This window comes from Aegilops tauschii, chromosome 1 (assembly GCF_002575655.3).
Source record: "Aegilops tauschii subsp. strangulata cultivar AL8/78 chromosome 1, Aet v6.0, whole genome shotgun sequence".
NCBI lineage: Eukaryota > Viridiplantae > Streptophyta > Magnoliopsida > Poales > Poaceae > Aegilops > Aegilops tauschii.
In genome coordinates, this window is record NC_053035.3 from 112,698,655 (window position 1) to 112,714,187 (window position 15,533).

Here is a 15,533-nt window from a genome sequence, read left to right on the forward strand (position 1 = left end):
GAGGTCAGACTTCACGCGGTGACCACGCGTGTCCATGATGCCAACCTGCATGTCGTCGCGCTCTGAGTGCCGCCGAGCGCTCTGTTGCGCGCGTGCTCGCTTCCCCGACTGCCTAAGCTTGCCAAACTTCGCCATAATCTTCGTCCAAACCCTCTTAACTCCCTCCTGGCGCTCGCAGATGCCAGAGCTCACCGCAGCGAGCACAGGCGCGGTCCGGCCAACACAACAGTGCGTTGCACACTGTGCTCGTCCCCGCTCACCCACAGTTCCCGCGTGAGCTACGTCACCTTCTCCCTCACCCATTAATGCCGTTCGTCGTCGGGTGCCGTGTCCAGGTGTCCACCGGCGGAGCCCGATCCCGCCTCGACGCTCGGCTATAAATAGAGCCCTCCCCAGCCTCCTCGAGCATCATCGACTCCTCCCACACACTCCACGATCTCGTAGAAAGCCGTAGCCCGGCCGGGCAGGCCACGGGCCGCTGTCCCTGAGCTCGAGCTCGCCGGTGATCCCCTCGGGTCGTCTCCGCAGCTCCAGCCCCTCCCCGGCTCGGGCCTCCCTTCCAGGGCCTCCACCGTGCCTCGATGGAGCCGTTCCGCCCAGTTGGAGCCCCTGGTGTCGCCTCTGGTCGCCGTCGTCTTCATCTCCGGCGACCTCTGCTCTCTGTCTCCGCTAGAGAGGCTGTTTCCGACGCCGTCCGACCACCCCTAGCTACTCTACGGGTACGGGCAGGTGCGCCTCCGTCTCCTCTTTCGATCCATCCCTCTCGTTCTGGCCAAGAAGCTCTCCTCGCCGGTATGTGCTCCGGCGAAGCCGCGCCGTCCTCTGTTTCCTTCTCCCCTCCCTCTCACCTGACTAGCGGGGCCCGCTAGTCAGTCACTCAGTACGCGCGCGAAGCGGTACGAGTGGTGGCGCCCGCAAGGCTTTACGCCTTCGACGTCACCCCCCCTCAGTTCTGTTTTTATTTAAATTTAAATTTCATTTTTCCAGAGAGCTTCAAACAGCCAAAACTCTTTAACCATAAGTCCAAATGAGTTGATTCTTTTTGCATTGTGTTCTTTGTGAAGAAATCTAGCAGCTCACCAAAAATGAGATTTTTCTCTGATGTCTAGATTTTCTGGTGAATTTCAGAAGGGTTCTTGATATTTTCTTTTTGTGTTTATAAATATTTTCAGAAAGTGAAGCTTGTCTTGAGGATCACCAGGAGGCTTGTGAACCTCATCTGCACTAAGGCAAGCCACAACAACATTTTCATGGTGCCATTACAATATTTGTGATTTTTTTAACTTGAATGAATGATTTAATCCATGCATTTAAATCACTATCATATTATTTATATTCTGTTGGTTGCTTGTTTAAGTTAATATGCTTGGTTTACAGAAAGTTTGAAGCTAACTAAGTTGGTAAAGTAACTAGAAGTAACTTTTGTTATGAAGAAATAATATGGTTATGGATATAAGTAATTATTTGGAGTTAGTTTCTTGCATGAGAAAATTGATAAATTTTCTAAGAAAAGATTCTGTTTAAAGTGATGATTAATCATAACTAGAGAAGTGTTATGAGTTGTGATGCTTATGCTTAGTGTGGTTATAGTTGACCCAGTTATTTCCGATGATATATGATTCATATATTTGTGTTGCACTTGCATGGCATGTTATGACACCGGTTATTTTTCACGTTAAGTTGAACCTGCTAATAACTCAACTTGAATATATATCGTTGACCGGGTCATGGTGCCACTGAATCGAGTTTTTCCCAGTGCAACCACATTTGCCTTTATGAGAAGGCCTTTATTCGGTCCGTTGTCATGCCTCTGGTCGGTGCCTCCAAAACATAACCTTGTGTGCCCGTTGTTGAGATTATGGTACCTTGTCCCCGTGTGGGACGTTTATGTTTTGGCCACGACGATGTGACACCCCGATAGTTAAGCTACAGTAATTCCCTCCTAATGATGCCACGTCACCACGGTTACTGTTGTCGATCTCGCGATGGTTCAAAATCGATACAAATTTAAATTTAAAATAGAGGCAAACAATAAAAGTTTTCAAATAAAGAAAACTAAACTAAAAACTAAAAACTAAAATGTTCAAAATTTAGAAAATAAATCATGGATGATTGTGGTGGAGAAACCACATTTTGATAAAATGTTTAGATGCAAGAAATTAATTAAAACAGGGGCTAAACAATTACTTAAATGCTTTTAAAAAGAATAAACTATTACAAACCATTTTATTTTGAAGAGCTAAATTAATAGTGGCAAAGGCACAATTTGTAACACTAAGTTAGGTGCCACTTTTGTATTTTATTAAAACTAAAATAAATAGAAACTATAATAAATCGAAAAGGATAAATAAAAAGAAAACAAAGAAAAAGGAAAGAAAGAAAACCCCGGGCCTTCCCCCCTCCCCTTCGGCCGTTTGGCCCAACTGAGCATCCAACCCACCAGCCCACAGGCCTAGCCGCCCCCCATCGCTCCCTTAACCCCCTGGGTGACCGGAATCCTAGCAGGTTCCCTCCCCACTCATCCCCACTACCCAGTCGCCCCCCACGATCCCTTTCTCCCCTCCCCGCGCGATCTGGATCGGGCGCACGCCCCGCCGCTGACGCAGTCGCCCCTGCCCTCGCCCGGAGCCTCCGTCGGCGCTCACTGCCGCCACCTCGCCCTGTGTGACCCCGCCCAGGGCCACCTTGCCGCCGTGCCGCCGTCCCCAACGCCCCAGGACTGACTCGCCATCGATGTTCGTCGGAACCGCGTCCTCGACCTCCCCCTCGACGGACTCCGTCAACCCTCATCGCCCGTACCCCTGCATCGGGGGTGAGCTCTCCGCCGTTCCCCCCTCTCCTGCTCGCTCAACCCCGCGCACGCCCGCTGCTGGCTGCACCTGCGCCCGCGTCCCGTGCTCCAGCCCCGCGCTCACCGCGGCCGGGTCGCGCCAGGCTCCGTCCGGTCGTGCCCGTCGCCCCCGTGCCGACCGCACCCCCCTCGACCGGCCTGCCCGCGCATGCTGCGACCCCGTGCGGCCGTCGCCCTCGTGCCCGACCACCGGCGCGCGCGCCACCCAGCGCCCGGCTCCCGGCATCCGCTATAGCTGCTACTCCCCGCCCCCTCACTCGCTATCGCCCGCCACCTGCTGGTGGTGCTGCTGGTCGGCTACCCCGCTGCCGGCGTCGACCATGGACTCGCCGGAGCCCGGTTCGGCCACCGCGCCCCTGCCCCTTCCCTGTGCACGTTCGTGCACAGGAGGGAGGTGGCCTCAGCCACTTACAGGTGGGGCCCTCCCCCTTTAAATCAGATAAAAGGATAAGAGTAGAGAAAAACGAAAATGGAAAATAAAAGGAAATAGTAAAGTGAATTAATTAATTAGTAATATAATTAGTTTAATTAATTAACCTTGCTTAATTTGACCTAATTAACTAGCTTAGGTGTTTAAGCCTATTTTAATTAAATTGTGACAATGACATGTGGGTCTCACACGCACTATTCACACCATTGACTAGTCAACCGTTGACTTGGTCAACTGGGTCCCCTGGCCCCACAGGTCATAGGCTGTGGTGGCTTCTGATGTGTACACATAGCTTTTTACTACTTAAATTGAATTAAAATAATTTAGAAAATGAATTAAAACTATAGAAATTAATATAAAATAATTCGTAACTCGGACGAAAATACTTTGTACATGAAAGTTGCTCAGAATGATGAGATGAAACCAAATACGCAGTCCGTTCGTCCGCCACACATCCCTAGCATAGCGAACACGCAACTTTCCCCCTCCGGTTCATCTGCCCGAAAACGCGAAACACCGGGGATACTATCCCGGATGTTTCCCCCCTTCGTTGGTATCACATATCCCCGCGTTACGTCACCCCTAGCACAATGTATTGCCGCGTCTTGCTTTGTTTTACATTTGATTGCTCTGTTATTTATTGTGTCCCCCCTCCGTTACTTCTTTCCGGTAGGCTCCGAGACCGTTGCCGATACCCCTGTGATCGGCTACATCGACGACGACCCCTTCTTCTTGCCAGAGCAACCAGGCAAGCCCCCCCTTGATCACCAGATATCGCCTACTCTTCTCTATATTGCTTGCATTAGAATAGTGTAGCATGTTACTGCTTTCCGTTAATCCTATTCTGCTGCATAGCCTGTCATTGTTGCTACAGTTGTTACCCTTACCTGCTATCCTACTGCTTAGTATAAGATGCTAGTGTTCCATCAGTGGCCCTACTCTCTTGTCCGTCCGCCATGCTATACTACTGGGCCGTGATCACTAGGGAGGTGATCACGGGTATATACTATATACTTTATATACATGACACATGTGGTGACTAAAGTCGGGTCAGCTCGTTGAGTACCCGCAAGTGATTCTGATGAGGGGGCTGAAAGGACAGGTGGCTCCATCCCGGTAGAGGTGGGCCTAGGTTCCTGACGGCCCCCGACTGTTACTTTGTGGCGGAGCGACAGGGCGGGTTGAGACCACCTAGGAGAGAGGTGGGCCTGGCCCTGGTCGGCGTCCGCGGATACTTAAAAATAACACGCTTAACGAGTTCTTGGTATTTGATCCGAGTATGGCCATTTGGTCTATACGCACTAACCAACTACGTGGGAAAGTTATGGGCACTCGACGTCGTGGTATCAGCCGAAGCCTTCGTGACGTCAGCGACTGAGCGGCGCGCGCCGGATTGGAACGTAAGCCTGCTCTTGTATTAAGGGGGCTAGTTCTGCTTCCGGCCGCGTACGCAACGTGCAGGTGTACAATGGGCGATGGGCCCAGACCCCTGCGCCATAGGATTTAGACCGGCGTGCTGACCTCTGTGTTGTGCCTAGGTAGGGCTGCGACGTGTTGATCTTCCGCGGCCGGGCATGACCCAGAAAAGTGTGTCCGGCCAAATGGGATCGAGCATGTTGGGTTATATGGTGCACCACTGCAGGGAAGTTTATCTATTCGAATAGCCGTGTCCCTCGGTAAAAGGACGACCCGGAGTTGTACCTTGACCTTATGACAACTAGAACTGGATACTTAATAAAACACACCCTTCCAAGTGCCAGAGATAACCCGGTGATCGCTCTCTAACAGGGCGACGAGGAGGGGATCGCCGGGTAGGATTATGCTATACGATGCTACTTGGTGAACTTACCATCTACTCTCTCCTACATGCTGCAAGATGGAGGTGGCCAGAAGCGTAGTCTTCGACAGGATTAGCTATCCCCCTCTTATTCTGGCATTCTGCAGTTCAGTCCACCGATATTGCCCCATTTACACATATACCCATGCATATGTAGTGTAGCTCCTTGCTTGCGAGTACTTTGGATGAGTACTCACGGTTGCTTTTCTCCCTCTTTTCCCCCTTTCCTTCTACCTGGTTGTCGCAACCAGATGCTGGAGCCCAGGAGCCAGAAGCCACCGTCGATGACGACTCCTACTACACCGGAGGTGCCTACTGCTACGTGCAGCCCGCTGACGACGACCAGGAGTAGTTAGGAGGATCCCAGGCAGGAGGCCTGCGCCTCTTTCGATCTGTATCCCAGTTTGTGCTAGCCTTCTTAAGGCAAACTTGTTTAACTTATGTCTGTACTCAGATATTGTTGCTTCCGCTGACTCGTCTATGATCGAGCACTTGTATTCGAGCCCTCGAGGCCCCTGGCTTGTATTATGATGCTTGTATGACTTATTTATGTTTTAGAGTTGTGTTGTGATATCTTCCCGTGAGTCCCTGATCTTGATCGTACACGTTTGCGTGCATGATTAGTGTACGGTCAAATCGGGGGTGTCACAAGTTGGTATCAGAGCCAACTGCCTGTAGGAATCCCCCTTCCACACTCCTTGGCCGAAGTCGAGTCTAGACATTGCAAAAACTTTACTAACATGGCTGTGTGGCTTACGGGCCCACGTCGCCATTGGGTGGTACTAGGATCTTTTACTCCTCGAACTTTACTCTGGGACTCTGATCTCTCTCCTATTCGGGTTAAATGAATTTTTCTAAATCTAACATTAGGATCTCGTTATCACTTTCACCCAGAGAGCCCCTTATTACTGATGATCGTTTGCTGCACGTGAAGACCTTGAAGACACTCTCCACTGTTAACCCGAGAACTTGTGTTCATCGCTTTTGCAATTCCCTTCCATCGATAAACTCCTATGGATAACCACGTATACTCGCCATTCATACAATGTTTCCCAGTTGATCTTGTTATTACAAGATACCCAAAATTCTCTCTGTTGTTCCGAGAATCCTTTGAGCTTACTGCCTTGCTATTCTTTGTCACCTGAATACCCCTACGGATAATTCTCGCACTTACCGAGTATCCGCTCATTCCCAGTTGATTCAAGTATTTCAGAAAAGTGTTCAAAATACCATTCGATCTTCCGAAAATCCTCAGGAGCCTTTTTGCTCTTGAAATTCTTGCTTACTTGCATTATGATTAATCTTAAGTCTTGTAATCTTATTGGCATCTCTTGTCATTATCATTTTGAGTCCGTTGATTCAATTTGTTGCGAATGCTCGCAATCCTCAATCAGATCCTAGAATTCATCCTTCCGGCTCAGACATCATTTGAAACGTGAGCTGGTTCTCGCCAATCAAATTGTCGTCGATTGTGCCCCTATGTCTATTGAACTTATCCATCCTTAATCAGAGCGTCTGTTTCTGATCCTTCGCTTTGTAAATCATAATTCCTTTGCAATTGAGCTCTAAGTTACTTAGTTGTTTCTATAATCCAAGGTCTTTGCATTGATTCTTCCTCTGGTTGTGTGCCGATACTCACATCAGATCCTTTATGGACCATCAGAACCTTGTTGGATTTTATCCGACAACGTCCTTCATATTCAATCACTTTGGAAGTTCTTTCCCTGATACATAATGCCTTTGGTAAATCCTATTCCTTGATTTGGCCAACCATGCTCTGCTTTCGAGCTGGTGATATTTACTATTGAAGCTTGTGGTATATGTTTCCATGATGCCCCGATGGGTTGAACCTATGCCTTCCATAATATGTGTGAACTCGAAAGTTTTCATAGTCATACTCTTCTGGTATTTTGCCAGATAAAGTTTTCAACACTGCAACTTCATCAAACGCGAGAAGTGAATGAAAGGTTATGCATTGAAGAAGTGGGAGTCGACCTTGAACTTTGTGTTCATGCCCATGGATACGATGTAGATCTTATCATGGAAGCTTCTCACAAAATAGTTACCCCCTTGTTATAAGTGCTTGTATCTGTGGTTTGATCATTTACAAATGTGGTTCTGACCATATTGTTCCCCTTTGAATCAATTTCTCAGACAAGTTAAAACACTTGTCTTCTGCAGAGCAATACCCCAGTCCAACCTCTACTTTGATCTGTCGTCGAGTATTACCCCTTGGTATCTCGAGATTATCACGGAACTGCGTAACTTCTTATGAGCTCTTCATCAAGTACTACATTCTCACTGATTCCATTTTTTCACGGGCTCTGAGTTATTAAACACTCAAAGACACCGATAATTGAACCGAGTCCGCACTACGGTTCAACAACTCTTAGTAATCCTCTTTACATACGAGTTTGTACCCGATCACGTCATTCCTAGCCTGTTTGGCTATATCATTATCGTGCTAAATTTTAACTGTGCTACATGGTCCTTCTTCCCGGAGCACAATTTTTGACGATGAGATAAGCTTACATCAATCTTCCTCATCATATCATTTCGCTTTGGACAACAAGCTTTGTTTGGAGTCTGTGTCGTACCCTTGGTTCCATTAACCTGTCGCTTCATCATTCATTTGACTTGATGTCATCGCCGATCGATTACATCTTCATGAAATCTCTCGACACATGTGTCGTGATCATCATCAGCATTCTGAGCTCTTCCAGGATATCAATTTAATTCATGATGAGAAATACCATCCTTGCCTCGATGATTTGTGTTATCATCGACCACTTTATTGTCTTCCCTCCAACACAAACTTGCTCGTGTTTTGTGTTATACCTTGAGATCCGTGCTATCCAGCAATTATTCTTCTTTACCTTGCAGTATTACCATCTTTTATGTCAAGAATGTCGTGAGAATTTCACCACCCCTTAAGAAATTCTTGTTGCAGTGATGCTTCTCGCCATCACCATTCTTTTCTTGGCCCCGTGTTGAATGAACTCTGTTGTGAGAATTTAATATCTCTAGCAACCCTATTGTTTCGAAGTGAATGGCCGATAGTTTCGCTATCGAATCACCATTCTAACTTTGATCGTCCTACTTGTTCCATATTTCCAGGTGCTTTTTCGTTCAATATTTAATTGTGGATGTTCTCATCGAACATACCTCATTATATACTTCGGTGTGTCCGATGTTATCACCTCATTCATTTAATTGTGGAAATCCATCTTTTTTTTCTAAACCTTGATGAATTGCCGCTGTGTCCATCAGCCACCTCGTCATCCTCTCCATGGTTTACTGTTGAACTCTTGTTTTGGAACTCGTTTTCATAGTACATTTCCTGAGAATCTTACCATGTCGTCTCGTCAATTTGTTTTGCACCTTTTATTCTCAGGCATCCTGAGTCTGAGGTATCCTAACACTGATCAGATCTGAAACTTGGTCAGATAAGATGGTTGGAACATATTTCCAAGATTTATACCATTTGTCTTTATGTGACCCGGTAAGGTGATGTCGTGCCTAGCACACCTGGCCGGAGGCCCTATTGTTATAGTTTCCTTTTCAGCAAGGCTATCCTTTCTTCCATGAGGAAATTGTAAGACTTATTCTATAAGTTGTTCCTGATGGATCCTTTTTGTTTCCAAAGTCCGATCTTCACCTGTTGACCATGTCAATGCTATCTCGAAGCATGTCTATGGTACTCCGATTTTTCAACAAGAACATTTGAAGCCCAATGCTAAATGTTTCTTGCTCAATTATCCAAACACCGCTGTATGGATAATGTCATGAAAATTTCTCTCCCCTCACCTAGAGGCTTTTCTACTTAATATCATGTCATGGTTATCATGCTCTGCTTGTCCTTGGGAAGGATATACCCTTGAAATATGTGTTTAAACACATTTTCCTTTCCATTGTTCTGCTTAAACCTGATAATCATATTTTCCTTTCCATTGTTTGGTTTAACCTTTCTTGTGATCTATATGATCTAAGCAGTAATATTCCCCTGCTTTTGTAAACACCTCGGTGTACAATTCTGTCAGAAAGACCCTGTTACTTTTGTTCATGACATTCCGGTAACCACCGATGGACGAGAACTTTGCCTACTGGTCCGCGTTGTTCAACGAGCAGGAAAATGGTTCTCTTCGTCCCTCACCCTTAGTACCGACGTTGTTGCTGACATAACTGACAGGCTACCCTCTGACATGCTTTGCTTGCATGATCACGCAAGACGTCTCCGCCCTTCCTACTTTTAACCCACATGGTGGGCCCATAACCCAAAGTTCCACAGGATCAAAACCTGACTCTTTTGTATACCCCGGTCTACAAAGTTATTTCTCGAGCCTGGCTACGAATGTAATTGATGGGTCACCTTCCTAGTGATATATTCTGGTATTAGACGCAATACTTATTCTCGTTGCCCTGAAACCCATTCACCTTCTGATTAGGCATCGAACGATTGCCTATCCGTTTGAAACTTCTCATGGTACCTTCTTACTTTGCTCTCGATATCTTCTTAAGTTTCAATTCGAGAGATACTTATGCTTCTTCCCCTAAGTTAACCGTCTGATGCTTGATCTTGTTAGAATCCGTCCTTATAGAGTTTTCCCTTCTTACCGTTTCGTAAATACGGTGAAGATCCTGAAGGAAGGACGACAACTTCATCATGATGACCTGAAGCAGACAAATGAAGACATCAATGTAATGGATCGACCTCTTCGAGAAGAGCAACTAAGACCGAGAAGAATCGTTAGAATTTCGTAACCAGATCCCTTCCCCCTTACTCCCGGTCCTAAATCTCGGGACGAGATTTCTTGTAGTGGAGGAGATTTGTGACACCCCGATAGTTAAGCTACAGTAATTCCCTCCTAATGATGCCACGTCACCACGGTTACTGTTGTCGATCTCGCGATGGTTCAAAATCGATACAAATTTAAATTTAAAATAGAGGCAAACAATAAAAAATTTCAAATAAAGAAAACTAAACTAAAAACTGAAAACTAAAATGTTCAAAATTTAGAAAATAAATCATGGATGATTGTGGTGGAGAAACCACATTTTGATAAAATGTTTAGATGCAAGAAATTAATTAAAACAGGGGCTAAACAATTACTTAAATGCTTTTAAAAAGAATAAACTATTACAAACCATTTTATTTTGAAGAGCTAAATTAATAGTGGCAAAGGCACAATTTGTAACACTAAGTTAGGTGCCACTTTTGTATTTTATTAAAACTAAAATAAATAGAAACTATAATAAATCGAAAAGGATAAATAAAAAGAAAACAAAGAAAAAGGAAAGAAAGAAAACCCCGGGCCTTCCCCCCTCCCCTTCGGCCGTTTGGCCCAACTGGGCATCCAACCCACCAGCCCACAAGCCCAGCCGCCCCCATCGCTCCCTTAACCCCCAGGGTGACCGGAACCCTAGCAGGTTCCCTCCCCACTCGTCCCCACTACCCAGTCGCCCCCCACGATCCCTTTCTCCCCTCCCCGCGCGATCTGGATCGGGCGCACGCCCCGCCCCTGACGCAGTCGCCCCCGCCCTCGCCCGGAGCCTCCGCCGGCGCTCACTGCCGCCACCTCGCCCTGTGTGACCCCGCCCAGGGCCACCTTGCCACCGTCCCCAACGCCCCAGAACCGCCTCGCCGTCGCCGTTCGCCAGAACCGCGTCCTCGACCTCCCCCTCGACGGACTCCGTCCACCCTCATCGCCCGTACCCCTGCATTGGGGGTGAGCTCTCCGCCATTCCCCCCTCTCCTGCTCGCCCAACCCCGTGCACGCCCGCTGCTGGCTGCACCTGCGCCCGCCTCTCGCGCTCCGGCCCAGCGCTCACCGCGACCGGGTCGCGCCAGGCTCCGTCCGGTCGTGCCCGTCGCCCCCGTGCCGACTGCACCCCCCGGCCGGCCTGCCCGCGCATGCTGCAACCCCGTGCGGCCGTCGCCCTCGTGCCTGACCACCGGCGCCTGCCTCCGGCGCGCGCGCCACCCAGCGCCCGGCTCCCGGCATGCGCTACAGCTGCTACTCCCCGCCCCCTCGCTCGCTATCGGCCGCCACCTGCTGGTGGTGCTGCTGGTCGGCTACCCCGCTGCCGGCGTCGACCATGGCCTCGCCGGAGCCCGGTTCGGCCACCGCGCCCCTGCCCCTTCCCTGTGCGCGTTCGTGCACAGGAGGGAGGTGGCCTGAGCCACTTACAGGTGGGGCCCTCCCCCTGTAAATCAGATAAAAGGATAAGAGTAGAGAAAAACGAAAATGGAAAATAAAAGGAAATAGTCAAGTGAATTAATTAATTAGTAATATAATTAGTTTAATTAATTAACCTTTCTTAATTTGACCTAATTAACTAGCTTAGGTGTTTAAGCCTATTTTAATTAAATTGTGACAATGACATGTGGGTCTCACATGCACTATTCACACCATTGACCAGTCAATCGTTGACTTGGTCAACTGGGTCCCCTGGCCCCACAGGTCTTAGGCTGTGGCTGGCTTCTGATGTGTACATAGCTTTTTACTACTTAAATTGAATTAAAATAATTTAGAAAATGAATTAAAACTATAGAAATTAATATAAAATAATCCGTAACTCGGATGAAAATACTTTGTACATGAAAGTTGCTCAGAACGATGAGATGAATCCAAATACGCAGTCTGTTCGTCCGCCACACATCCCTAGCATAGCGAACACGCAACTTTCCCCCTCCGGTTCATCTGCCCGAAAATGCGAAACACCGGGGATACTTTCCCGGATGTTTCCCCCCTTCGCTCGTATCACATGTCCCTGCATTACGTCACCCCTAGCACAACGTATTGCCGCGTCTTGCTTTGTGTTACATTTGATTGCTCTGTTATTTATTGTGTTCCCCCTCCGTTACTTCTTTCCGGTAGGCTCCGAGACCGTTGCCGATACCCCTGTGATCGGCTACATCGACGACGACCCCTTCTTCTTGCCAGAGCAACCAGGCAAGCCCCCCCTGATCACCAGATATCGCCTACTCTTCTCTATACTGCTTGCATTAGAGTAGTGTAGCATGTTACTGCTTTCCTTTAATCCTATTCTGTTGCATAGCCTGTCATTGTTGCTACAGTTGTTACCCTTACCTGCTATCCTACTGCGTAGTATAAGATGCTAGTGTTCCATCAGTGGCCCTACTCTCTTGTCCGTCTGCCATGCTATACTACTGGGCCGTGATCACTAGGGAGGTGATCACGGGTATATACTATATACTTTATATACATGACACATGTGGTGACTAAAGTCGGGTCAGCTCGTTGAGTACCCGCAAGTGATTCTGATGAGGGGGCTAAAAGGACAGGTGGCTCCATCCCGGTAGAGGTGGGCCTGGGTTCCTGACGGCCCCCGACTGTTACTTTGTGGCGGAGCGACAGGGCGGGTTGAGACCACCTAGGAGAGAGGTGGGCCTGGCCCTGGTCGGCGTCCGCGGATACTTAAAAATAACACGCTTAACGAGTTCTTGGTATTTGATCCGAGTATGGCCATTTGGTCTATACGCACTAACCAACTACGTGGGAAAGTTATGGGCACTCGACGTCGTGGTATCAGCCGAAGCCTTCGTGACGTCAGCGACTGAGCGGCGCGCGTCGGATTGGAATGTAAGGCTGCTCTTTTATTAAGGGGGCTAGTTCTGCTTCCGGCCGCGTACGCAACGTGCAGGTGTACAATGGGCGATGGGCCCAGACCCCTGCGCCATAGGATTTAGACCGGCGTGCTGACCTCTGTGTTGTGCCTAGGTAGGGCTGCGACGTGTTGATCTTCCGCGGCCGGGCATGACCCAGAAAAGTGTGTCCGGCCAAATGGGATCGAGCGTGTTGGGTTATGTGGTGCACCCCTGCAGGGAAGTTTATCTATTCGAGTAGCCGTGTCCCTCGGTAAAAGGACGACTCGGAGTTGTACCTTGACCTTATGACAACTAGAACTGGATACTTAATAAAACACACCCTTCCAAGTGCCAGATATAACCCGGTGATCGCTCTCTAACAGGGCGACGAGGAGGGGATCGCTGGGTAGGATTATGCTATATGATGCTACTTGGTGAACTTACCATCTACTCTCTCCTACATGCTGCAAGATGGAGGTGGCGAGAAGCGTAGTCTTCGACATGATTAGCTATCCCCCTCTTATTCTGGCATTTTGCAGTTCAGTCCACCAATATTGCCCCTTTTACACATATACCCATGCATATGTAGTGTAGCTCCTTGCTTGCGAGTACTTTGGATGAGTACTCACGGTTGCTTTTCTCCCTCTTTTCCCCCTTTCCTTCTACCTGGTTGTCGCAACCAGATGCTGGAGCCCAGGAGCCAGACGCCACCGTCGACGACGACTCCTACTACACCGGAGGTGCCTACTGCTACGTGCAGCCCGCTGATGAGGACCAGGAGTAGTTAGGAGGATCCCAGGCAGGATGCCTGCGCCTCTTTCGATCTGTATCCCAGTTTGTGCTAGCCTTCTTAAGGCAAACTTGCTTAACTTATGTCTGTACTCAGATATTGTTGCTTCCGCTGACTCGTCTATGATCGAGCACTTGTATTCGAGCCCTCGAGGCCCGTGGCTTGTATTATGATGCTTGTATGACTTATTTATGTTATAGAGTTGTGTTGTGATATCTTCCCATGAGTCCCTGATCTTGATCGTACACGTTTGCGTGCATGATTAGTGTACGGTCAAATCGAGGGTGTCGCAGACGATGGCCGTTGGTGTCTTTGGTAGACACGGGGCCACCCAGGACTAGCCCGATGGGGAGTGAGTCGGAGTGGCCGAGAGAGTGTCATGGCAATGGAGGGGTTTCGTCGGAATGCCGTTGGTCCACCCGAATAGGAGTGTGAGGCCATGGGTTCCGTGGTGTGGGTACAATGCGCTACCTCTGCAGAGTGTATTAATCTATCGATAGCCGAGTCCACGGTTACGGACATGCTCGAAAGTAGGTCACACCATGGGTCAATGTCTAATAAATCTTGCACACTAAGTCATGAACTTTGCACTGTTGATGATGGCGGGAAGGCCATCTTGATGTTTGAGACCAAGTGTTGGTCGTGGTGGTGATCGCCGGAAACATCACGAGGTAACCCAAGTTAAGACCACGAGGTTGGTACGTTTGTGATCCAAGAGAGATCACCGTTGGTAAGCCAGTTCGAGGGACTTTTCTCACCAGAGCATGATCACAGCATGTTGGATATATTGTTGCATTATTAATAATAGGTTAATTATCATGATATTGTTTGCCATTATGTTTATGCTTGTTGTGAGCTTGCAAGTACATTCAATGTACTGACCTGGCGTGTCATGCCAGATTTCAGGAAAATCTCGTTGGAAAGGAGTGTTGTCCGAGTCTAGATCGTGTCCACATTGGTGTCCCTGTGCTATGGAGTTCCGCTACGACGTTGTTCCGCTGCCGCGTAGTTGTTATGATCGAGGCCCCTTTATGTTCACTAAATAATGTACATATTGTTCAGCTGCACCATGTGTGCCACTTGGCCTCGCCACCTGTTGTAATATAAACTATGATCCGCTAGCATCAATAAAGCGGTTGTTTTCTGTACCAAGATGTTGTGTGTTGCCAGAAGACATGGTCTCTGGGCTGGCAATGCAGGGTAAACCGGTTGCTCTGAGCCGAGGTGCCACAACGCTTGGTATCAGAGCCGCGCTGACTGTAGGCCATGCTAGACTACGACGTGTTAACTGGACATTAGATATGAGTTTAAGTTGAGTGCCGGTAGCATTTGTAGCTGGTTGTTGCATTGCATGCACTCATTTTATTTTTGTATGCTAACCTGCTAATGGTTGTGAGTGTAGATGGCTCCAGTACCGTATCCGTGCCAGTTGCAGCTGATGCCGTACACGTCGCCGCATCTCCTTCGTAACGTGTGGCGTCAGCTGTACCCCCTCGGTGACGACCCAGTCTATCGTGTGTACCGGGAGCGTCTAGCAGACTCAGTGTATGAGTATCATGCAGTGGTTACACTCCGCACCAGTTCCGATTCCAGCACTTACACTCATACTTCTCGGAGCGGTTTCGCTTCTACCGCTTCTCAGGCTGTCCAGTTTGCTGCATTCGAGGTCCTTGTCGAGCTTCGTTACAACGAGGTCCGGATGCAGAACCACCCAGGTTTCTACTACTATCCCTCCCTGCACGACAATGGTCGTGTCCGTTTCCCTATCATTGATTCGGAGTCTGATAGTGTTGCTAGCCACCTTTCCCGTTATATCACTGCTAGCTATCTTATGATCCACGAGCTGGCTCGAGAGCTGACTCGTGCTCGTACTGCTTTAGCCTCTACTAGATCTGTCACTGCTCCAGCATCTATGAGATTTACTCCTTATATTCCATCCAGTTCTAGTTCCCCTATTTCACCGGTTACTCCTCCGAGTAGCTAGGGCACCTCGACCGTGAATCCTCTCAGTACCCC